At 39.1% G+C, this 26,581-nt stretch overlaps 1 long non-coding RNA gene across 2 annotated transcripts in view; it reads left to right on the forward strand.

Moving 5' to 3' along the window:
* Window positions 1–11,452: 11,452 nt before the first annotated feature.
* The window catches only part of LOC120411597, a 35,087-nt gene continuing 19,958 nt past the window's right edge, over window positions 11,453–26,581 (forward strand). For both annotated transcript variants that reach the window (XR_005604026.1, XR_005604027.1), the window contains exons 1-4: window positions 11,453–11,617; window positions 11,981–12,095; window positions 13,297–13,400; window positions 15,977–16,050. This is a non-coding gene — a long non-coding RNA (uncharacterized LOC120411597). The remainder of the gene's footprint in view (window positions 11,618–11,980; window positions 12,096–13,296; window positions 13,401–15,976; window positions 16,051–26,581) is intronic.

The raw sequence follows: 26,581 nt of genomic DNA on the forward strand, positions 1-26,581 counted from the left end.
AAAAGGTAAAACTACATCACCTATTAAAGGATCTCTTAAATTTACAAATCTGTATGAAGTTAAAAAAACCCACCTTCTCTAGACTGCATTTTTTAATGAGTTTTGTCACACTGGTGGAAGTTGCCCTGAGTTTTATTTCTGTCTGAGCTGAAAAGCCAGGCAGCACAGGTTGCTCCTCTGCTCTGGTATGACTGTGGTGTGTAGCACCCTCAGCTCTGCGCAGGGGTTGGTCACTGAACCGCAGGTGTAGGTTATTACTATATTGATTGTTCATACACTTTGCTGTGAGTGTTGAAGAGTCTGTGGAGTGACGATAGAGGCTACTTTTGTATCATCTTGAGTAAATGTCTCTTCACTTGGGCGTGCTTCTTACCTGGAATGCTGTCACTGGGCAGAGCTTTGGACAGTGGAGCACAGAGCTCACCCCTGGGGCTTTGCTTGCTTTCATAACATAATTATTCAATAACAAATACTCTTTCATTTTGGCCAACTAGGACACACAGTCTTTGACCTTTCCTACTCTTCCTGTTTTACTTGCCTTTAAGACCTTTGGAATCTTTTTGAAGCCATCATGTGGTGCTTCATGGAGTGCAGGCAGAGCAACGTGGTGTAACAAATTGTTTAGGCAAATTGCTGAATCTATACCAAAGATTTTGAAGAGCAGCTTATACAAATATCTGTCAAAAATAACATGGTGCAGCTCATCCTGCTTTAAGGGCAGGACATACAATGTAAATGACCTTTTAATTAAGGTCACTCTGTTTTCCATGTTTATTTGATTATGCTAAAACTATCTGAGAACAAACTCTTAACATAATATGTTTTAAGCCTGTGTTTTGCCAAGTGAGGGGTACCAGAATGACATAGTACATGTTATCTAAAATGCTGCCTTCTCAGCAAGGCTTATGTTTATGTTGCTGCCCATTCATCTTTTTGTTTTCTCTGGGAACATGACACAGTCCAGGAAAGCTCATTCTGTGGGGCAGACCCTTTTAAATGCCATGTACTCTGTGCTCTAGGCAAGGGGTAGTCACAGCTTGGCTAAGGAAGGTGTCTCTCATGTCTCAGCTTTCAACATTAATTTGTTCTGGCAAGAGTGCCATATGTACACTGAGTTACTCATAGTCATATAAGAAACTGAACTTGTGATAGGATCTAAATGCTTTTGATTTGACTTGAACATACATATTCTGGGATTTGCCTTCTCTTGGGCTGAAAGAAACATAACAATTTCATGTATCCAATGCTTCCAGTTTTTCAAAAAATGAAGGAATGTTACTAGTAACACTTGTGCATGCAGCATACCGGTTTGCACATAAACTACTAACTCTTGTATTCAGCTGTCTTGATTTCCTTTGTTTTGTAGGGTAGACAGAGCTTCAGTAGCTAGGCTTTTTTGCTTATAATTTTGACAGTTAAGGTATGGATATAGTTCAGCTGGCAGGAGAAAACCTTTGGTCTCTAATGAACTTACAATGTAGTGTGAAAAAATTCCTGTTATTGATGATGAAAACCAAAGCAGGTATTTTGAACTAAACATACTGGACAAAATGGACCACCTTCCGCCTTCTGTTCTGTTTGCATGATCCCATAGTGGCCTGCTGGACAGATGGTTTGGTTATGACATGGTGAATTGCAAAGATTTTTGTTTCTCTAAAGTAATTGTTTGTACAAATCACAGACTTCGTATGCGTAAAATTCCAGCCAGATGTTAGAACCAGAAATGAATCATGTCACCACAAATCATTGATTTTGCTGGGAACTATGGTGATATCTATTGCGATTTGCAGTGGGACATGTTAGTTGGGAGCAGAGGAATAGCAATGTCTTCTCTTGGACCACATTCCTTATGTTTAGAGATGTGATCTGCAACTGCTAATTTACTGATACTATAGCCTGGATCATTCACAGTGTTTGAACCAAAATCTTTTGGTTCTAAAATAATCGAGACTACTGATTTATCCAAAGTAGACAGTTTTTGTATTAGCTCCTCTCTCTCTTTCCTGATGTCCCATATATTCCACACATCTTTCATATTCTTTCTCTGCTCATATCTATAGCTGATGCAGGAGTAATACCTGGAATTCTCCAGTTTCTCCCAAATTACATAGTCATTGCATTCTTCACTTATCACAAGGAAGGCTGCAAGAAAATGCATCTCACAGGTTTTCACATGGGCATGCCGTACGAAGTCATGCAGAGATTTCATCAGAGAATCTAGGTGGCTATGAATGTGAGTGGGGTGGCTAGGCAGTGCCTGACAAATCCGAGAAGATTTTAGCACCTTCCAGAAAAAGATGTCTGCAAGTGAGCTAGGACAGAAGCTGAGGAGAAACGCTACTAGCAGACTAGCAGAAGGATAACTAAGGTTAGAGATGACGTCAGTTAGAGTTTGTATAGCTCTAGGAAAGATCTGCGCAATTTGAGCCTATAAGAAAATGATAGTTAGCCCCGTGTGGAGTCTTGGAAACACAGGGCTGGGCCTAAAAGTCATGACAGAAAGCTGGTAAGAGCCATCCAGGCTAGTGCAGGAAAGGTGGTGTTTGGGAGAGCTAGAAGAGGAATGCAGAGGTGAAGATGAGGTGGTGTGAAGAAGACGAGGGCATACACTGAAACCTGCTGGATGCAGTCCTAAGGAATACTTAAGATAAACTCTGACAACTGCAAGTGTTACTTAGCTTTGAGCTCTGGATGTGCATCCCAGTCTACTCCTAGCTTTCCGGTGGGATGAGACGCAGAAACTCTTAAGAAAAGCTCAGAGGTGAGCTTTGGTGGCATCCCATGGCACACAGGAAGTTTCCTCCAGGTCTGCCGACTTAGGAGCCAGGACTGGAGGATGGGATGGAGTGGGGATGCCCATCCTTTTCTTCAGACTGGTCCTCAGTCTGGGGGAAACAAGCATATCCTTCCATCCACTTTCACTCTAGACACATTGCTGAATGATTCCTATGCCCTGTTCATTTTCTAGCAATGCATGGCCAGTGCTAAACAACAGAGAGAAAGCTTGGGCTGGAGCTGTGTGGAAGACTTGTCAGATTAGTGATAGCTTCTGGCTCTGTTTTTAAATAAGTGCCTTCTGCTTTCAAATAAATTGTGAACAGATCCACAGTAGAGACAAAGCCATTTTGAGTAAAGCAAAAGCCTTCTGTCAATAGTGGCAGTTGAAGGATCGGATCCCTCTATTCCTTGTTGGCCTGTAGCTTTGAAATACTATTTTTTTGCACTTCTGTCCTTTCAGGAGTGAACCTTTGAAAAGGTTATGTGTCCCGAGAACAAACCAGAATCTAAATATAGGAGAAAACAAAATAGATTAGTTGTCTAGATTTTGAAAACTATGGATTCTAACCCATCCCCTTTAGCTGACGGCTCCTGCTGACTAACAGACAGGCACAGTATCCTGTCTTCCCCCTCCCACCTCAAAGTCTTCTGCTGCCATTTCTCTTCTTGCAGAGGACAGGCAGCATAAAGGACAACAGTTTAGAGGAGAGATGTGACTCTAGTTCAGTAATATGATCCCTTTACAACTCTGTTTCATGAAAACTTCTTCCCTTTTCCTGTGGTAACACAAGGGAAATATTTGTTTGCTACACATGCTTTATTTAGATAAAAGAACAAGGGACACAGCGTCTTACCAGCATTTAGAAATCAAAGAGGTTAGAGACTAATTCAGTCTATTATTAATCTGTTGTTAAATAGAATTCTGCTATTTATGTGACACTAATAAATGTTTGAAAGGATATTTGCCTTTTTTTTACCCTTCTGCTACGTAGAAGCAGTAACTGGCTAAGCAAGAGCCCTAAGCCAGCACATGCAGCCTCTGTTAATATGGTTCAAATAACAATTTCTTTTCTGCCTTGTTCACAAAAATAAACAGAATGAAAGAAAAATAAAAGTGTCACTAACAACATCTTGCAACTTGGAAAAAGGATTTGAATTACTAGTAAACTTCACCCCATTGCACACTACCCCACCCCCTGCCCCAAAATCCAATTTAATTTCACATGTTTCTGGCTTTAGTTGCATACAGCTGTGTTATAGCTTAAAACAACTAATCTTTTTCTTTTCACTTTTCTGATTTTTAATATATTTTTGGTTTACAGGAACTGTTAGTTGTTTGAACACATCTTGCAGCACATTTTCCTGTTTAAATTTATCCACAAAATACATAAATAAGGGGTTTGTACTGTGAATTTCTGTTCTGAATTGTATTTGAGGAATGCTTTTAAAGCAAGCTGAGGAAAGTGTTTCAGATGTGCTCATCCAACTTACACAGAATTAGAAGGGAAATTTGCTGCCATAGAGTTGTTTATTACTGGGAAAATACTTGGTTTTCTGGATATTCATGTGTTGGGGTTTCATTTGCTTCTTGAGTGTACCACTTTTTCTTCAAATGTGTTCTGATTTAGAATTTGGGGGAAGTCTATGATAAATCCACGCATAATATAAAAAATAGAGACATGCAGTACGATAACCAGCCATCCCTGTAATTTCAGCAGACCAGGCCGTGTCATTTTTCAGTACTGAGCAGGAGTAAAGCCTCGCAGCCTGGTTTGGTTTAGGAAGCTTACCCCAGTGATGAACCTGGTGTGTTTGGGGTGCTTTGCTGTTGCTGCCTGATGGTACAGAAGGGTCTGAGCCGTGGGAGCCCAGCAGGGGGTAGCCAAGCACTGGTAACGAAGGAGCCCTCCAACTTTGAAGTATCCTTCATTCTAAGGACAGCAATAGTGAGCATGCACTCTCTAAACAGATTTTGCTTCCTCAAGGCTTGGGTTATTTACCCTGTTGACAAACGATGGCACTCTGTTTGCTGGGAGAAGCTACAGCGCGGGAATTCACCAGGCAGAATAACGTGCTTTCTTTCTTTCCCCCTTCCCCTTTACCTCTGGAATGTTGAGAGTTTATATTGCTCAGGTGAACATTCCCCAGCTAAATCCTTGGAAGGCGAACAGGAGGGGAAACTGTTTTCCTCTGATAAACTACTCTATTTTTGCAATGCTCACATTTCTTGGCGTAGAATACTTTTTTTTTTTTAAAGCTTCTTGCCAAACGTGTACATAATTTGCTATGCCTATGGAGTTGCATCACTAAGTGAGGAAGCTATGCTTTCCAAACTGAGACTGGCAGCTGGCAAACATAAAATATCTCAATGTTGGCAAAGTCCCACAAAAAAATTAGACACCTGGTTTTGAAAAATCCAAGGCTGGGTCTTCATTTAATATAAAGCAATTGATCTTGAGCCTGTGCTCACTTGTCACAACTGAGAACTTGGTCACAGTGCTCTATTTTGCAGCTGAATCTGTCTGCAATGGAAACTGAAAGTGTGCGTTCTGCTATCAGCCTGGAAAAATGCGGGAGAACATTTTTCCCTTTCTCTCCCATCCCCAACAGAATAATGGGACTTGGCTGGTTAGCAGACATACTGCAGATTGCAGGGATGTAGCAGCTTATATTTAAAAAGCAACTGCCCTTCACTTGCATTACACCCAGGCCTGCTGGCTTAGGTCAGGAGTCTGCCTTGCTAGGCACGGTGTCAACCAGGCTTCTTGCAGGCAGCATGGAGGCAGACAGTAGTCCCAGAAAAGGATTATTAGTGATCACTTAGATGCTTGCCTCAAGCTCTGCTCTGCGTGACTTTGATGGCCTAGCCTTTGGTTCTGGCCTCTGCTCCTTGTCTCCCCCCTCTCTATTGGCAAAGGGCTTCCTGCATGACTTTTGTGCTCCAGAAGTGGCCGGAGCTGCTGAGGCTCTGGAGATTGGGTTGATTCAAGTTTTGACTTGACAGATGGAGGGGGAAAAGAGTTTCAGTCTTCAGAGAAGGTGGGGGGAAGCAGCAGCAGAGCTGGTGGGAGCTGCACGGTCTGTGGGAGCATGGGGCCCCCAGGGAGAGGTCTCTGTCTTCTGCTGTGTGTCCATTTGCTCAGGGAAGAATTAGTAGGGAAAGGTACCCCCACTCTCCAGCGCTACTGTGCCCTGAAATTTCAGTGATTCCTTGTGCAAAAGTTTTGTGCTGTGTCCATGCTTGGTGGCATTGTGATACATTTTTTTGTCATTATTATTGCAGTAGATAAAAATGCTTATTGTCATTCCTCTCCTAAAATCACAGTGTTACTGCCAGCACGGTTTAGGAAGTAACATTCCTACCCTGTTATATATGCATATAGTAGAAAAAAAAAATTATATAATTAGTTTTTTAAGGAGCTACTTGTGAAGGGAAGAAATGCTGCTTGAAAACTGTTTAAGTGGATGTTAATATAAAAGTCCCTCAGTTTCACATAGCCCATACTTACCTTGCTGCTACCTACGCCAGGCTGCTCCTGTGTTGTTTCCTTTGTTCTGTTTTCCTCAGTGCAATGAACCCTTACGTTATGAGTTTCTGCTGTAGTTTTAACCTCTAATATGCAACCATTACAGCTTATCTCGTCTCCTAAATTACTCTAAAATCCAATTATAAAATCCTCTTTCCCTCAATAGCATACAACTTGCCACATTACTGAAATGCTGGGTAGCTCTTTTGTTTTTTCTAAATTAATAATAACTACCATTTTCCGTCTGCTCTTAGTATGGAAGTCTTTTATATCACTGTGCTGCTTTCCCATAATACATATTATGGTTCTTTTTATATGCTAGTTATGTTTGGAAAAAACAAGAAAGATTTTGAAAAGATGTGCCAGTCAACTTCTGTGTATTAAAAGATAACAATGAAAATCCTTACTGGAAACTTAGCAGAAAATTCCCAATGGTAATGTATCCTGCCAGATGAAAATGGCAATTCATCACTTAGTGGGCCCTTTTTTTGGGGCAGGAACAGTTGTTATTTCAAACCAGTTTCTAATGATTTCAAAATAAGGGTCCTGAGGTGACGTGTCAAAAGAAATGCAACAGAGCAAGTGAAAAACTCTACATTCAAAGTATTCAAGAATATTTATGTCTTACCATTATGTTTTCTAAATTTCTAGTAGGCTTTGTCTCATTTTTAAAAAAATCAGATTATAAAAACAGACATGATTTACTTTGGAAGTTTATTAAATACATATCCTGAGTTCCCAGGTTTTCCTTTTTCAAAATGCCGCAGTTTCCATATTAACAGTCCAGACGTTGATTGTGTCCTGACACTAAATCTTTTGCTCTTAGAATATTAACGATGTTGATAAAACCACTAGCCTGTTTTTAATAAACTCTCCAGTACTGTAAGCATTTTCTGAACCCCAGTGTGAAGATCTGGTGATAAAAGGGATGCAGTGGAAATAAAGATGCGCTGTGAGAGCTTGAGTGAGATTTTCCAGAAGGGTTTGCTAATGGTAAATAACATCTTCACTTGGTCACATGCAAATGCAGATGTATATGTTCCTTTACCCAAACTGTGCAGTGTTATCTAGTAATTAGTCAAGTGCAATAAATAAATCAAGGAAGGAGTGCACACCAATGTAAGAAGGCTTACCAAGGGAAGAGCTGTTTTTACAGATCCCATGCTGAAAGTTATGTCCCCCGGAACTGATGGATTTTTGCAAGTTTACAATGCAAACTGTAAGATCCCAGACAGCCACAATTGTTTGTGCTGTGGGAATCCAGTCCACCATCCTCATGTGAACTTCTTTTTGTCTTTCATAGGGATTACATATGTAAAGATCAGAGTGTTGACTGTACTCTCGTATTTCCCCCATCCTATTTAATTGTACCTTAGCACTAAAAAAGGCCTCAAAGCCTGATTTTTAAAGGGCAATGCTTGCCTTGTCCACCAGTGAAGTGAATGGCAAAACTCCAACTAGCTCCAGCAGTGTCTGATTGGACCCCACCCCAGTTCCCTTTGGTTGAATGTTATGCACACCCCCATCCTCTCTCCCAAGAGCTGAGTGAAAACATTTTGATGTTTTTCTGGGCTAGTATATTCTAATTTGGTGTGCTAGAGTTCTCATGCATTTGGTGCTTTGAGGTTATGCAGGTTTTTTTGTTTCTTTTTTTAATTGTACCTGCTTCTTAAGTGATTGCTTCTCTGAGCTTGGGAAATATTTCACTTAATTTACTTTAGGTCATGATAAATAAACCTGTATCAGCACAGACGAAGAAGTCACTGAAAATATATTTATATTTTAAATTGAAGTTCAAGGTAACATTTAGATGAATAATTATTTACTGTTTTGTTAAATAATGAAATATATGACAGCAATCATGAATTAGTACAAGTGCTTTTCTGTTTTGAATGTCTCATTAGTTGCTTTGTAGGGCTGTACTGGTTTTTTAAGATTCAGATTCAAAATCTCTTCTGATTTTTGCTGTTAGGTTTTTGGCAGTGGGCCAGCTCCAGATATGCATAATATTTCACTGTTAGACTTTGCAAACAGAATATCCTGCTGTGCTAAAGAAAACATTGTGTTTCTTACCACATGAAAATAATCCATCACTTTTCAATCAGCGCACATGTATACACTGGTGTGCGCGCACACACACACACACACGCAACCTTCTACCTGCTTTTCCCATCAGACTTCAGAAAAAATTAATGACTATGATGTGAAGGGTGGCCTCTTTGTACATGATCCATTAAAGTACAAAATAATCAAAATATATCTAGCATCTGACTTGCAAAGCAATGTGGAGTCAGAGGCAAGCTGAGGAAATAGACCATCTGAAGACCTCTCTGACCTTGTTCAAGGAGCAGTATCTTTTTGTTGGTTTAAATGTTACATGGAAAGTGAGAGCGTAAGTTTAAGGCAACCTAGAACATCCCTTTGCGCAGGTCACCACTGCTACATAGAATGAATTATATATAAAAAGGGAAAAAAGCATATGTATTGTACAACCCACAGAATACATGTTGCCTTGTTTAATGTGTGCAAGTAATCAGGAGAGATTTCCCTCCTTGGAAATTACACAGGAGGAAGCTTATTCATGATGGAGCACAGAGAATCTATCTGTGGGTGCATGCCCACAGGCAGTGGGAAGAATAATGTGGATTCTTTCTTTTTGCTAAGTTGTACTGGATACCGTGTGTTTATGACTCTTCTTCTGTGCCACTGAAATCTGGGTGTTTACCAAGGACAGTGATACCTCGACGATTTGCCATTTCAAGAACAGGGGTTAAACAAAAGAATAATTTAGTTACCTAAATCTGTCCTTTGTTTACAGGCAGACAACATATTATATACCAGTACACAAGTGCTGAAACAGTAGTCAATGAAACTACAGAAAATTGAGGTGTAATAGAGTAAATGTACTGTAATCCAACTTAGTATTTAGGCAGTATTTCACTTTACAGTGAAGGTAGAACTCCAAGCAGGAGTTAAGTCCAAGGGTTTTTTTCTGCTTAAATGTTGCCCTGCTCTTCTGAATGTAGTCACTGTAGGATGTCTTTACAGCAAACTGAGAGAGGGATCACTCATAAGTGCTTTGCATCACCTATCATGAGTAAATTAAGAGCCTGGAGGTGGGAGGAATCATGATTTATAATTTTGTGGAAACTCCCTCTCTTCCCTCTGCAATCCTCAATATTTTGCTGAATGGGAGTGGATTAGGAAATGTAAGACGTATAGGACATAGCTTTTTATGCCTGTTGGTAATACATCAACAAAATGCACATGGACCATTCTGGTAGGTAAGATCATGGGATCTCAGGAGGATTCTTTTTCTCACTGTCTTTCAAGGCCTTAATATTTTTATCCGCTTGTGCCTTAGATCTAAATCCAAAACAATGGGGTGAAGCAGCTGAAAGAGCAGCACTAGAAGCGTGCAGTGGGCAAGGTTAAGAGGAGGCGCTGAGCACTGCGGAATCATCAAGGCTCCAGGAACCTGGCTTTTAAAATCCCAACATTCTTCACTGGTGCCCTTTAAGTATTTTCAGTCATGCACTTTTAGACCATTGAATTTTGAACTTCTGGTCACCCCTTTCTTCCAGATGTGAAAACAAGAGCTTGTCAGTGGAAAAAGGAGTTCTCAACAGAACTGTCACAATGCAATTTGTGACATGAGTCAAAAATCAGAGGTCTACTCTGTTGCCATGATAATACTTGATTAAGATGACTTACCAGGCTGTCAGTTCAGCAGTTTTGTTGCCAGCCACTTATTCTTCACTTTCTTAATTATTTTGTTGCTCTTTATCTGGGTTTAGGAGATTGAAAATTGATGCAATATATTCTGACATCTAAATAAAGCATGAGAACATTTGGCTAGCCTTTTCAGGATTGTTTTTTAAAACAAATTACTTTCCTTTGGAGTTCCATATCTTTCAGCTCCCTTTCCAGTTTTCATTTTAAACATGGAGTTGTAAGAAAGAGAACATGGAGATGGTAAATAATGAAAAAAGGTCCAGTAGTTGGAGAAAAAGATACCTATTTTCGGGCATGCTTAACTCATGTCTGACCTTAACAAGGCAGTTACCTTGTACTGATCATTTTACTCACCTATGAGATATATAAAATAATATACTAATTTTGGTTGAAATAAACAGAAAAGATGTATTTATAGAAAAGACCATAAATCTTTGCCAGCATTTTTGCTTGTGCGGAGTCAAATATTTTTCACTAAACCAAGACTGTTTGTTTGACTTTTCAGAGGTCCATACAAATCCAAGTGGAGTCAACTGAAGCTGTGGTCACTCCAAAAGTTGTGAAATACTCTTTGTGGTGGTTTTCTGGTCTTAAATGTGAATGAAGTTTTGTGCAGTCTTCAAGAGACTCACTTTCCAGGAGTGAAGAGAACAGTTCACTTTCCTCGCATACACTATACTTACACTGTGGAAACAGAATTGCTCACTGATATAGTTCCATTTCAGTTGGTCACTTTTCAGAATGTTAGCTTTTCATGTGCCTGTCTCTTCAATGTATTCTCATCCCAATTACAGAAGCATTTGAGCTTCAGCATTGTATGTGAACATTTGTAACACACATGAAATGCCAGAAAATTTAATTTAATGAACTTCTTTTGCATGTGGAGTTATTTAAATTATTATTTTTCACACAAGAATGTTTTCATTCAGCAGAAGCTGAAGAATGATGTCAGACAATGCCATGAAGTCATCTTTCAGAATGGCTTGCCTATTTTAACTCCAAATTTCTGACAGTGCAATTTTTTATCCTGTTTGTGGTGGGCAGGTGGCTCCAGCCACTCTTGTCTCCTGAGGAGAACTCAGACAACTCAGAACTCAGCTGTGGTGGTCAGCAACCAAAGTTTAGCAGGTAACTTACAGTCATGATGAGAGCCCAAACCCTTGTTCTACCTTTTGCATGTTTTCCCCTGATTGGTTAATATTTTCTTCTCCCTGTTTCATATATGAAGTTATGTATATTCATTTGTCAGCTTTAATATGTATGAGTTCTAGGAAGTTCCTTGTTCCTCGATGCCCCATTGGATCCTTCCCTAAGTCCCTCCTGTGTGTTGTTTCCATTGGTTCCCTTGCTGTCAACCCCACCTGCTTGTCTCTATCCCATTGTCTGAGATCCCTTTCCCCGCCTATCTTGTACCCAGTATAAGATCCCTGGACCCTCCTGCCAATTTGCCTCTTCACCCCTGGCATTTTGCCGGAATAAACCTGCGTGGAACACATACAGAGAGCCTCCTCTCTTTTCTTCTTTGCCTTCGCCTGCGTGCCTGCTTAACAGCGACAGAAGGATACAGCCCCTTTTGGGTGAGGAGCTCTACCCCGCTTTCACTGTGTGTTGGGCACTGAGTGCCGCCTTCCAGAGGGGTTTCAGTGTTGGCCTCCGGGCTTCTTTGTATCGGCACACGAGGGGTAAAACCCCCTTCTGCCAGCTCCCGGTGGCTGCAAACCCCTCCACTGTTAATTCAAAGACTCCATAAAGAAAAGCATCAGGGAGGGATAATGCATCTAGCATGTAAAATACGGGTCAGCCATGTTGTTTGTGTTAATTCCATGTACTACCATGTAGAAAGCCCTGTCTAAACTGCTTTACTGTTAATCCCCTGCTGCTGTGAGAAAAGCTGGTTTCACCCTCAGGGATGAGTGTGCACCCTTTTTTTTTCCTCACAGTCACCTCAGCAACAGCATCCTGAGGAGGTCTCCATGCTTTTGCTTTGTCCAGAACATCTGCTGGCTTGACAGGAGGGACTCTGAGGGCAGCGGGATCAAAGAGGAGGAATGAGAAGTAAGGCTGGGGGAAGGGATCTCTTGTTATTTACTCTGGGGAGGGGTAGAAGAAATGATTTGAGTCTCCTGGCAGAAAGAAACTGGAGGTCATTTGTAACAAACAGTTGAAGAAGAAGGTGCTGATACAGCATGATGAAGTAGGGAAAAGAGTAGTACGTGTCCACCTTGAACCACCAAGAAATAGCTGATGAATAATGTGAAATACTAACAGTTCCCAAGTGACAGGCAGAGAAAAAAAAAAAATGATCAAAATTAAAGCAAAATTAAGGTTTGTCAAAACACTACCAAAAGTAAGAGAGCCAAGTGCAGTCAGCTAGTTGTTCCAACACCTAAAAGTGCCAGATGGCATCGTATGGAGGAAGCATTCATCAGCAAAATGATAGGTGTTTTTTGTTATTGACCATAGCAGTATTTTTCCAGTCTCTATCTTATATGAGCATTAGTCAAGAAGAGGAAAGGAATCCTCAATCGCCCTGTACAAAAACACTCAGAGCCAGAAGCTCTTTTCTCTTTTTCCTTTTTCGTAAGGAGACGTTGTGACCAGAGAAGGATTTCCAATTGGAAGAGGTTTTGTTACCAAGGAATATGTGGATGACAAGCAAAGAGGTGAAAAAGAAGGGTAATTGAAAGGGATGCCTTCAGAACAGTTCAAGATTAATGCTTCTCCTAGTTTATCTCATATTTCTTCCATGGATGATGTTCCAACCATGCATGTTTGTGTGGTTAACACTGGGAGTAAAGAGCACTGCAGAACTCCTTGGAGTCTGATCAATTCTTGCCATTACCCTTTCAGCACTGGGGAAAAAAACACCTATGGGATTCTTCACGCATTTGCAACAGGGTAAATGAGAGATTAGGTGGATTTTCTGGAAGGAGGTGCTACTGATGCTGATCAACACTGGACAAACCAGGCCACTGTTGTGCATTGTGTGATGGAATTGTGGGAGTGAAATGATTTCTACAATGAAGGGAGTCCACTGTGGTGGAGGTCTGATAAAACAGAAATGCCCTCATTATGAGCTCAACTTCTTTGGTGTACTTGGGGATATTCAAAATTATCTATTGTGTTGGTAATTGGTAATAACTGCTTACATTTTAGATGTTTGTGTTTGCAATGTTATTTGCAGCCTTCAGTCATGTAAGAAAAAATATTATAATTCACGAATGACAATGTGCAACTATTGGTACTTTATTTTCAGGAGTTGTGCACCTGACATAGGGAATGTGCACAAGGTGTTGGCTTCAGTCAGAGGTCCCACTAGAAGTGAATGCCTAGCAGGAGACTGCTGTCCAAAGAAAGACAGTAAGTTTTTAAGCTACTTTTATATTTATTTATTTATTTATTTAGTCATTTTTGTGTAAGAGAAGCTGTATTTGGGGAACAAGCTGATACAAATATGTTTTAAAATACTTTAATATTGAATCCATGGAATATTACCTACAGAGCACTATGTTCCTCTGAAAAGGGAATTAGTGTAACTCTTTCATGATGTGATTCACCTGAATTCAGACAGATATTCTGAAACTCTGTAATAGTAGAATAGGTCATCCTGTCTGTCCCTTCTGGTAGCTTTCACAGTTCTTTGTGCAGTTTTAGATGAAGCAGTCAAGGAGAATATCATCATCTGTCTAGCTAGCAATTCCCTTGTTGTAATACATTTCCCTGTTAGGACTCTTCTTCACCTTCTACTTTCCTTGTTTAATTTCATCCTGTTTGCATCTTAGTTTATCTTAGCAGCCATCTGCTTTCTTTTTTTTTCTTCTATCCATCCTCATCTCTTGCTGTGACATCAGCCATTGTTTCTGGAGGAATCAAACTACAGCTAAAGGGGAGATTCGGGGTTTGAGCATTCCTCAGAGGCAGAGATGAACGAACATACCTTGTTTTTGAGATCTAGAAAAGAATGTTTGAGTATTAAGAGATTACATTTCACTTGCTAGAGCTTCACACAGAAAGATATCTTACAGACATTTCTTTTTCTGCCCTGAAGGTGCCAAACTTCCCACATTTCCACATTTCCATTGGTTGCAATGCTGGGGGTGTTATTTTCTCTCTGCCACAAATGGTTTAGTTTTCTGTATCCCTTCTGTGTGAGATTTTAAGAGGTACCTTTCTTCTTCAGCTTTCCCTGATGTCTCCCTGGGTATAATTTGATGCAAGTTTATACCAATGCTGACATTTTTTATTTTTCAACCAACTTTGAATTCTTGCACTTCGTGCATGAAAGCTGTTAAAACATTGCCCATTTAAAACAAAGAATAGCTGAAATCATAGGTTCTTTGAATGTGAAATTCACTCTTGTGTTGCAGATTGACACAAGGCTGAACATTCACCAGAAATCTTATGTTATGTCCTCTGATTTACTGTGAATTGCTTCATATTTACAGAGGAAGTACAGATAAAATCGTATCCATAGCACTGCCATGACTATAAGTGGTATGTTTAGCTGCTTTTTAACAGAAAGTTGAATCAAATAATTTTAGAAATCGCATACCAAAAAACGTTATGCATTTTCCTTTCTGTTTTTCACTCTCTGTCCACTACAGTGCGTGTCTTGCTGATTAGAGCAAACTGAGTGTGCTCAATTTGTTCTGTTACTGTGTCATTGACATGCATATTTTATTTACTGAATTACACTGGTGTTTGAGGCCTCCTTTATTTCCAAAATGTTTTGTTAAAGTCTTGCCTACATTAAGCATTTTACTTTCTTTTTCTATAAAGCATTTCATGATGTCCTGATCCAGTCGGAAATTTTCTTGTAAAGTCTGTCAAGAGCTGCCATTACTCTGAACTTTTGGGGCAGCAGTGAAAACTTTATTGTCAGAGTTATCACATCCTCTTTCTGTTCACCTCCTGTGTTTTTTATGACTTAAAAATCACAGCACCTTGTTTATGATGACAGTTTATTATAGAGTAGGAATATACCAAAAATATTTTTTCAATTATGGCAATAAAATATTGAAGATTCTGCCTAGCATACGTATTAAGGAAAAATGTAGGGAATGTAATTTCCCTTGAGAAACCAATACAATTAGTTTAATAAATACAGAGAATGCATTAATTAGATTAATAAATTAAGTGAATTGCTATTTTTTATTGGTTGATTATAGCAGGCTTTTTGTTTGAGTTATTATATGGTTGGGAAGTGCAGGTGTTTCTGCAATAGGAATTACATATATTACAATAACAGGAATCTGTTATTCTAGATTTTTAAAAAAAGTCATACTTTAGTATCTTTCCACTTTGAACACATTCAAAATCTAAGTTTTGCAAATTTTAACTAAATTCTTTCCTCCTATCCCAGACCACCATAACTGAATATTATATGCAATGATACTGCACAAATATCCACACTGATTTTATTAGTGTCTCTTACTAGATATATATTGGTCCACTGTTTGCAAGTAAAATACCCACAATTACTTTATCTAATACATTATGCCCAACAGGGCAAATTCAGTGCAAGCCAGGCCATTTGGTATTTCCAGCTGGCCAAGATTTGTAGAGTTTGGTGTATGTGGAGTAACCAGTAAAACAGCCACTTTGGTACTTTGCATTCAGGTCAGTGAGTGCTGGTGCAGCCCCACAGACAGGCTGCAGGTGTACAATGCTCAGGGAAGTGCATGAACTAGTGACAGTTTTGACTTGATTGACATTGAGCTGAACCTCTCATCTGCTCTCACTTATTCATAAGCAAATTACTATGGAGACACCCTTACGACATAAGGTGAGTTAATTCACATACCTGCTTAGGTGTGTGTTTGAGTGCACTTTAAGTTAAATACTCCTATATGGCTACTGAAAAATTCATTCATTTTAGCACCAATGAAATCTGAGTGAGTACAAACATTGGTATTTAAAATGCTTCTCTTTAATAGGTGGGAAGAAAGACATTGTTTTCAGGAATGTTTCTTCTCATGTTTGGGTTGTGCAACTGAAACACATTGAAGAAGTAAGTTATAAATACGTAGTTTTCTCATAGTTGTTTATTTCTGAAATTCTTCAGCTCTGATCTGTGGTCAAAATATCAACTGTAGAGCAATTCCTGGGGTCCTGGGGAAAGCAGTGAGCGTTTTTGAGGTTGGCCCAGGAAAGCTCCATCCAAAGGAGATGGAGACATGAAAGAAAGAGTTGTAATAAAGTTTGAGTGTAAATCACATCAGTGTGATCAGCACTCAGTATACTCATCACCCAATAATGCACCCTAAAAATTAAAGTGAAAAAGATAGAGACCCACCAAGTCATAGCATGTGACTTTATTATTGCTTTATTAACCTGGGAAGCATCAGCTCAAAGCTGTGGTCTGTTTACACTTCCTAGGAATTTTTCATTTAATGGTATGGATTAGCCCATTCCTACAGTTGGTGCTGCATTTTTATTAAAAATACTGCTCATCATCAAGTGTTGGCATTACTACTCTTGTCTTACTACTACATTACCATTTGGGCACCACACATTTAAAAAACCTTGGAATATCCCATTTTCCTGCCCGGTTTTCCACTTCTGGTAAATAGGGAGTTGGGTTGCTGATTCAAGCATGGACTTGGTGTTTCATTTTTACCAAGACACTGCAAAAATAGAAAGAAAATTCTATGCAATGAAGTAAAAGTACCACTTAATTTGGACAGCATAGGCACATAAAGATGTGGTGGCTGTAAAAACCATTATCTTTTAGCAAACAACAGCTGCTTATCAGATAAGACAGTGGTTTTAATGAAGAATCATAGATAAGGATAGAGCAGCACATTGATTAATGCACACAGCAACTTCTCCTGAAACCTGACTGCATCAGGTCTTCACTCTTTTGCGATGATATGCAGGCTGTAATAAAGCTTTTACAGTTATTCAATATCACGAATGGTATTAGCAGAATTATCAGAGTTTCTAGTTGAAATGGATGCCTATATCTCCTGGACTTCTTAAGATTCTCACTTTTTTATATAAACCTGCATTCTTATTAGACAGAGATAAACAAAGGAAAGAAATATCCAGGAAAGAACTGAGGGGGGAAAAAGGGAACAACCTATTATTTTTTGTTATTGTGCAATGTAACTTGAATATATTGTAAGTAATTAGGAATTGCCTAATTTAATCCACAGCAATATACAAAAACACACCACTGTATCTTTTGGCTGTGTTTGGCTTTTGTAAATGTGCTTTAGGAAAAGGGTGTTTGTCACCAGTAAAAAATTGACTAGACTTTGTAGCTGGACTGATTTATTTTTGAATGCAGGGCTATTGTTAAATGTAAAATAATTTTTTTTCCTTTCTTTGAATCTAGTCCATACATCACACTTCTGTCATGAAAAAAGCTATATATAATTCCTGGGGCAACACGTCCCCATTTCCCTTGTAGATTTTTCTGATCATTGAACCCTGCAATAAAACGGTCCCATGCACACCTGTTTGACACCTGGATGGTGCAGTGCATCGTCTGCGATTTGAGGCCCTGAAGTAGAGTCACTGTGATCTCACCCGGGTTTGATAGAGCAAAACTTGTTTTAAAGGCAAGTTTTTCAGGCCTAGGTGGGATTCTAGAGCTGGAGGATGGTCTTAATTTTCAGTCATCTTCCTGAAATCAATTCTTCTTTAAAACTACTCCTGCATGTTACCAAGCTCACAAGCAGTTTTGTTGTATTGCACATGAAGTTACATTTAAGAAAGTTTGTATTTGCATGAGTAAAAATGTGCAGTATGAGGCTTCTTGTTTTGATTATCTTTTAACCTGCTGGCTTACCTGAGATGAAGAGAGAAATAAGCAAATGTCTGTGAGTTTGACCATGCTGTGTGATGTGTGAAGGAAGCATGGAGCACATGTGCTTTGTTAATGTGAGTTTCTCAGCTAGTAAGCCATTGTATATTAGTAATATCATCATTCAGGAGTAATTAATGCATCATTATGGTCTTCTAAAAGGCTTTTGCCAGTGTGAGGCTGAGTGCATGGGTTAGTATTTGTTCTGGAAATGTTTTATTATTATTGCTTTATTGTAGTGTGAAAGCTGATTTGGTGCCTTGAATTGCGCTCACACCCCAGAAGCATTGTTTTAATTGGAAATATTTGCAATTAAAACCACCAGACATAAAACATAGATGTGTAGTGGGCCATTTTCTAATTCTATAAAAGGAGAGTTTTATTGAGGGTAGAGAGATCCAGATATGGCAGCTTGGTAGTCTTGAACCCAGAATCACAAAATTGGTTCAACACTGAGTTTGTCTCCAATACTCAGGGGCTGATCCTACACATTCCCCTTTTTTGGGCCTGTTTAGGGCCTTGTGGGGAATGCACAACTTTTGAGGATCAGATCTGAAACTCTTCCCAGGGAACATGCTTTTGAAGAACATCTGTTTTGAAAACACCAGGCATGTGCAAACCAGAGTGAGACCAAGGTCATCTGAAGTTTAGCTTTCCTCCACCCAAGAGCTGCCTGTAGTCATTTTTCTAGCTTTATTTTCATCTGGTCCCTGCATAGTAAAAATTCTGCTCATAAAGCAATCACAGAAATTGTTATGGCCCTAAAGAATGCTGGTGAAAGCAAATAAGTGCTGTAGTTTCCAGATTCCATCCCTAATTAGTAAGAGGGGTCAAGTGTCAGGTCCATCAGTTGAGCTGCAGTATTTCAGTTTTCGATCAGTATGGGTCATTCATTTAACAAGACAAAGAGGCTTAGAATTTTCTTTGTGACATTGTTCTGGTTGCCTTTCCTTCTCAAGTTGTTCCTTGCTTTTTCCTGATAGTTTAGCTTGGGTTTTTTGAAACTAGTCTCTGGATAATACTTCAGCAGACTCTTAAATCACCCTTTTTTTCCTGTTCCTTGGCAGTATGGTGGCTTCCTTTCCATTAACCTGCTGCCTGATTACACCAACTGTCTGAAATGCAGTTAGAATGACTCTTTGCATACGATCTTATCTGACACTAACATCTCCTTCCATTTTTTTAATCTCATTTTAAGGACATGGAACTGTTTGGAATTCCTTTTGCCCCTTTTATCTAGATTCCATTTTCTTAAATGAAATCATCTAGCTTTTCCGAGGGGAATAGTTTAATTGTTCAAGGTACATGATTTGTAGTGACCTTACAATTGTGCAGGGCCACAGTCCGTGGTGTTCCATGCAAGTGATCAGAAGGGGCCATGCTCGCCTTTGAAGTGGGGTAGCTTATTAGAAAAGTAGTAAGTTGTATCAAACTTTCTGTCCAATTAACTGTGTCCTTTCCGTGTAAGCATGAGTTTTTTTGTGTTGTGGACTGAGGGGGTTTTTGAGTTAAATTTACTGCCAATTCTGTTTTAACTGACTAGTATAAAGTATTTGCATTCTAACCACCTATTGATTCATCTAAATTCATAGATGAATAGTCATAACTTGACAGATTTATAGAGTTCTAGGAGTACAATTTATCTAGCTTATTTGTTTTACAATAAGGCCACTTTTCTGCCTCTCTTGTTCTCTGTGTTCAGCTTTACTTACTAAACCTGTGGCCCATATTCTCTACTGCTTCCATGGGACCCATCTTATGACTTGGCTTTGTATGGTTTTGATTTAATCAAGAGGAAGATGAAAGTAGGTGTGTGTTACTTTCAACTCCTTAGTCATTTTGCCATCCATCTTAGTCAATGTGTGGTTGCCCAGGACACAGCATTAATGATAGCTGTCAAAATAATAGTCAGAAGGTTAAAGGTCAAGAAAAATATGTAAAAGACTTCAGGGTGAACCAGATGATAAAGTAACTCATTTAGGCCATTAAATGCTAGCATAGTACGGACTTGATGGGTTCATGGGTTACTAGAAGCAAGAAGAGTAAATGGGGACATCTTCAAGTAGTTTACTCTTGTTAAAAGATGAAAAAAGATGATAATAGCATTACCAAACAACTGCACTAAAGGCAATTTTCTTAATTACCATGCTGACCCAGCAGTGCACAGAGAGAGGTCTTGTTATTAGAATGAGAGCTTTTACTTTCAAACAGTATTAACCCTTCTTGGTACTCTGTGTCTTAATTGAGAGTATTCCTGGAAGTTCTGCAGCTGTCAACATTTTTACATTTCTTATTGGGTTTGCAAACCAGTAAGTCAAGAAACAAACAGCTGCATCTTTCTTCATTGTTTCAGTGGTCTCTGCTCCATTTAAGGTTTTTCTCCAATAAAGCTATGAGTTGTACATTTATGGAAGGAGCAAAGTTGAGCAGCTAAATAGTGTCTGACTAAAAAAACAGCAGTGTGAAGTTATCTCCCTTTCCCTAATTTTTTTCAGCAAGGCATTTTGTTTGCAGTGGTTTAGAAATCAGTATAGACCTATTTTCCAGAATAATCTAGGTAGATGAGAAAAAAAGTTCTGTAAGTTATTACACTTTTCTTAAACAGTGAAATGTCATAGAAAACTGGAAAGTTTTATATGTATCAATAAAAGACTTTCAATTTCACTATCTGTAAATGGGGGCATGGATTAATAATTTCCTCAAACACTTAACAAAAAATTCCAACAAGATTAATGTAATTTGTTTGTGTTGTCTGTCTTCTGTTACCTAGGTGGTCATGGTTAGTGAAGGCTTCATCCAGGCTCCAAGACCTTCTGGGACATTGACTGTCATGCCAGAGGGCCTGCTGGTTTGGCTGGTTTCCTAATGGCTCTTCCCAGTAATATTACTTTAGTTTGAATTGCCTATATGTCATACTCATATATGTTCTTCTTGCAGCCATTGTGTTGTAGTTACATCTGGTGGAGAGGAAATACAAATCTCAGCATCAAGCAAAATGTCATAAGCAGAGGAATTCTCTGCTCTTACAACATCAAAACAAAGATATGTGTGTACAGAAGACTTTAATGAGAACAGTGAGATATTACTGGGAAGATTATTAAAGAAAAAAGAAGGAATAATTTCCAATTGTCTGAAATTGTGACATTCTACTACCATGATGAAATAACAGTAAAATGCAGTCAAATCAGCTGGACGGAAAGTTTTGGGAAAGTCAATACTGCTACTGTGACCATCATCCATTGCTTAGAGAAGGCCCTTTGTTAATATTGGTAATTCAGGGGGGAGCCAATGACCTGGAGATAGTCACTGAAACATCTAGAGTGTCTTGCTCTAGAAGGTCTTTCTACTTACATCTTCCTTTTTGCCTTCCTCATTAGAAGACTTTTCAGTGACTATCGCTCAAAGTGGCTTGTCAAGGAAGCTGTTCTCAGTCTTTGAAGCTGAGAGAATTATTGGGAGCATGATAACAAGGGCACAAAGAGCTGTCACAGGATCAGATTGATCTCCATGTACTTACCCATCAGAAGCTGTCTTTGAATTGGAGGTTTGGCCTAGAACAGAAGCAAATGATCTGATTATCTTCACTTATGTCACGTTGATTCAGTTCATGGTGATTTTGGTGATGTGGGGGAAAACCAGATTCCTTCTGAAGGAAAATGAACCAGCAGTTGAGCTTTAGGTACTTCCCAGCCACATACCAGCGCCCTATAGGAAACAAATGTCCAAAATAATGATGGTTCTTCAGTCTTAAAACTACATACGTGGTAGGGATATTTTGTCCAAGGAATCAGACAAAACCTGGCTCAAGTAACCCCTGAAAAATGCATATTCTATAGATGTAAAGCCTTCGGCACTGACTGCAGTAATCCCCTTTGGTGTGAAAAGAACAGAACAGATCTGTTCTTTTCACACCAAACACCTTGCTAATATAGAATTGGAGCATCTAATCTGAAATGATTGTCCGGCCTGGTGTACTTTCAGTGGCACTTGGTAATTAGTTTAATTATATTATTAAGAATCTGCAATATATCATACTACTATATCAAATTCTATTTCTTTTAATACTGTAATATCCCTAACAATCCCTACTAATGTCATGAAACTGCTGGGCTTGGCACTGTAAAGACATGTAGCAATTTTGGCTAGAGCTTCTTGAAAGAGCTTACAATCTACCTTAGTGCAATAAAGTGAGTAGCATGAAGGGAGGTTTTTTAGCCTTGCTTCCTGGGAGACAGCTGAAATGATTTTTCCAAAATGAAACAAAAAGTATAAGGTAGAACTAACATTTGAGCTTACGTACTTTGAAAATCATTCCAGTGTCTGGACCAAGACACTGACAAGCTTATTTTCCATCAAATTTTCAAAGCGAATTTTTTCTCACAAACAAATAGTTTGCACTGTTTGTGGGTTTATAGCAGAGCGTTGTACCCCAGCCTTATAGTGAGTTTAAAATCATATATCTTCTGGTGTCTGGTTTGCAAAAATTGTTAACTGACCAGGCAAAGAACATCTGAATGGCTAATGGAAACTTTCTCTTCCCCCTAAATGGGGCAGTTGGCTAATTTGTTTAGCTAAACTACATTAGCCATTCGGAAAGTTTTATTATCACGGTCAAAAGCAGGAAGCAGGGAATGGACATGCTGTATTTTTAAAACTAAAGTAATTTTGAAAAACAAACTCAGTTTCTTATTGATTATTTCAGTTGTTAGATTAGAGGCTCATTACTTTTAATAATAGGATAATAGAAGCTAGAAATGGAAAAGATCTATTAGATCATTGAGTCCATCCCCATTACAAGGGCAGGATATAGTCAGGTATATGTGGATGGATGTATCAAATATTAAACTCATATGACACAGTAAATCCTCTGTTTCCTCCACAGCGTGCTGATGCTAAGAGCTTTGACAGTGAGTTGTTTACTCTTAAAAGCAGCTTCTGAGCTACCTTCTGGCCAGCTCTTAGGCAGATGTTTAGTTGGGAGAGAAGGATCCCAAGAGCCCAATGAGAAATAAGGTCATGGTGTGGCCTTTTTTTCCCTCCCATAGCTGCATGCCTGCAGCTACTGGGAAGCAGATTTCAACATGCACTCAGGCACAGCCAAGAGACGCCTTTGCAAGGCTGAAGTCCTGCTCCTTAATTGTTTTTTTCAAAGTGTATCATTACAGTGAGAGAAACAGAGAGACTGAGGAGTAGTTTCTCTTCACTCTGTAATGGAAGTGGGGGAATGGGGCAACACAGGAGACCAAGACACCAAATCCAGTGGCTTGTTAGTTTTTTATGTACAGTGCAGCAGCTGCCTTGGGGACACTGAGAGTCAGGTGAGATGTGCAAGAAGAGAGTGCATTCCAGATGCATAATTTTTCCCATTTGCTCAGCACCTGGTTTCAGGTAATTGATCTTAAACTGGTTCATCTCTCTGCACTTCAGTTTTGTAGCAAACTGGCCTATTTGGAATTGAACTCCCCTTCCCCACAGAACCAGTCCTCTTCCCCACAGGCTTGCGGTCTGTGTTATGCTCCCTAATATTTATGAGGAACATACGAAGGCTTGTGGGGTTATTTGTGAGCATTATGGAAAAGGGGTTGGAGGTGGAACCCTTATTTCACCTGTCCATGATGTAGCTTCTGGGAAGCTTCATAGATGAGGAATCCAGAAGGTTTCCCCAGATGTATAAAAATACCCAGTCTTAAGGCTGGGCAGTCAAATAAATTTATTTGGTATAAAGGGGTCATAAAGACTCATTGTGGTTTTTTTTTTTATTTATTCCTCACTCTGTAATTATGGTGGTGGAGAATAAGAAGACCTTCGGCTTAAAGGAATACTTCAACTGTTAAATCTCCAAAAAACAGAGACTGAGTGCATCAAATGGCTATATTAGAACGGACTGTTGAGAAGCAGTAGTCTGGTTAGTTCTTTCAAGTATTACATCACTGACATTATTAATACTTTTGCCTGTAAGCAGTCTTTTTTTCTTCTCTAGAACTCCAGTAAATCTACTCGTGGATAAGGGAGTAGCATTCATTTACTGAGCCTACTCAAACAGGTGAGGAGGCATATTAAGTTCAATAAGAACTAGTCTTGTGCATAAAGATTAATCACTTCACTAAGCATTCAAAAGATTTAAGGAGAAAGTCAGCCCTTTTTGATTCTGTCGTCATATTGATTTTGGGGAAACTGCTAAATTTAGAGCAATTAGATACATTGAAAGTAATTAAATGCAAAAGTGCTGTAGCAATTAAAATGGGAGTCCATGCTGCATATAGAACAGTTCAAGTATTTTATGGTATTTCTCAGTTTTCTTAAAAATTGAAAGAGTTTTTCAAGATTGATGCCTTCTGGCATGATGCATCCCCCTATTTTGTTATTTAAAATTGGTCCATGGTACTCCTCAGTGGTTTCTACTGTTAAGTAAAATCTGAGGTTTGTTTTTTTTTTTAATAAGTATGGACATAATAATTTTAAGTCACAGTGTATTGCACATGCCCAGAACGGCCTCGATCATTTCCAAATTCAAGGACTAATAAAAATTGGAAGCACTCCAGTAACTTTAAATTACTTTGCACATTGAAGAGTGATTTAAAATCATTGAACTGATTCAATTTTTTATATATGCACTTCAATTTGGAAGTGAGTCAGACGGACAGTAGTGTGTTGAAGAGGTTCAAGACATATTGAACTAATTTAAACATTTTTAATTCAAGAAAGAGAGAAAGGAGGGGTAATGAGGTTCCCAGAGAACAACCCCCATTTACTGCTACTGTGTGGTTAGGAGTAGGATGATAAAGCAGTGAAGGAATGACCAATATCATCAAGGGGTCAGCATTTTAGTATTAGTGTGCTAGTGATATAAAGGATGGCCAAAGTTGGTGGGATCCGGAAAAAGCCCTGTGATTATGCTTTATTTATTACAACTATTGTTTTCAAAGATATTTGCACGCCTGTGTATTTTTTGTTTTCCTCCTGCAGATAAATGAAAAATGGGAGGACTGACTGTCTTGGAAAACACACACGCATGTGCATACATGTGCAAATGTAGGCAGTGTGTAATTTGGCTTCACAACATTTGCTACCTGACACTGGTATGTATGCAGAAAGAAAAAAGCTGGCATATGGAACTGCCTGGCAGCATGTGAATATTACTTCAGCATTCATGCACATATGCATAAAATTAAAATAAGAAAATACTTGCGTTTTGCAAGACAGTGATTTGATGACCGTTCCAAGGTTAGGGGAATTTCTCCACTAATACATTGCTCCGGTCTTGCATGACATATCCAGTGGGAAAGTGTGATATTAGTATCCTAGTTGGATTTTTTTGAACAGATGACAGACTAAACCCTTCACGTAAATTGTGCAGGTAGAGGGGGATAAAAAAAATACCCAAAACAGGACAAAAACCCCAACAAAACAACCCAATGACTGATTTTGTGAAGAAGCCAGTAGTTTTTACTTGACTCCTCATGTAGAAACAAACATGGTCGTCCATTTTAGAGGAATCAAAGAAAAATTTTGAGAGAGAGAGATGTTTGAATGCATCCCTTTTCTTTGAACATTAAATCACCTTTTGAGTAGGATTTTGTTTTGGGGGTTCTGTATTAATCCAAATTTGACATGGTCAGCAGCAGTCTCAGATTCTAGTGACAGAAAAAAAAGAAGACCTGGCATATTGTACTCACAAGTCCAGTAGCAGAAGAAAGGTGGCATTTCCTCCTTGTTCTCCACCATGTATTTTCCTCACATCCAGGGAATTTCACTGTGGATATTAGGAATTGTTAAATTAAAACCTGACTTCAACAGTACAAATCATGCCATGTATGTCCATGTCTCTGTAGCAGTTCTTGCTGTAGCTGTTTGTTGGCATAAACATCTCACATCAGCCTTTACTAGAAAGACATTTTACTTTCACGCAGAGTCCTACACCTTGGGATGAACAGACTGACTGCTAAAATTGACTTAGCAGTTGTTGTGGGCCTTTTAACTTTAAGCTGGGGTAAGCTTCTTCTAATGATATATTTTACAATGGACAGCTTACAAGGTGTGCAAGATGGGGATTTTTTACAAAGCCATGTTTTGCTTCTGTTGCCTTACTCAGCTCCTTTAAGGTGTGCTCTAATGCGACCCTACTTTTAGTGGTAAACCACTCAACCACTGAGTGCTTGTACCCATGGAAAGAGAAAGCCTTCATGTAAAATAGTCTTTGTTTTGCATTTCCCATCAAGAAGACATTTTGCATTCTCGCCACAGAAATCCAGGGCCCACACTTTTCTCACATTAACTATCTCCATGCTTTCCCAACATTCTGTGGAGATAATAACCCTTTTGCTTTCAACTACATGAAGATCCTTCAGAGAGGACTGAAGCATGCCCTAGTTTTCCAGAGTACCAGGAATCTCGGATTTCTGACCATCTTTCTTTTTGTTTCTCACTTTGTGAGTTTCCATTCACTTCTGTGCTTTCATTGGTTGATCATATCCTAAGAGTATCCACTGACCTTTAGCTTTCTTCAGCAATACCCATCCATTACTTCCTGTTTAGGAAAGAGGTTGTTCCTCCCAGTACTTGTGACAATGCAGAATCTAAGAATCTAAGTAGGAGGAGAGGGTTTGCAGGTTTAAGACATACCTACATGTGCCATGTTGGGCTCATCCATGCCGACTGTCTCATATTCAGGCTGTAGTTAGCTTTTCTTCTTCCTTTTGGGTTTGTATGCAAGCAGGAAACCTGATACAGA

This window comes from Corvus cornix, chromosome 3 (assembly GCF_000738735.6).
Source record: "Corvus cornix cornix isolate S_Up_H32 chromosome 3, ASM73873v5, whole genome shotgun sequence".
Classification (NCBI taxonomy): Eukaryota; Metazoa; Chordata; class Aves; order Passeriformes; family Corvidae; genus Corvus; species Corvus cornix.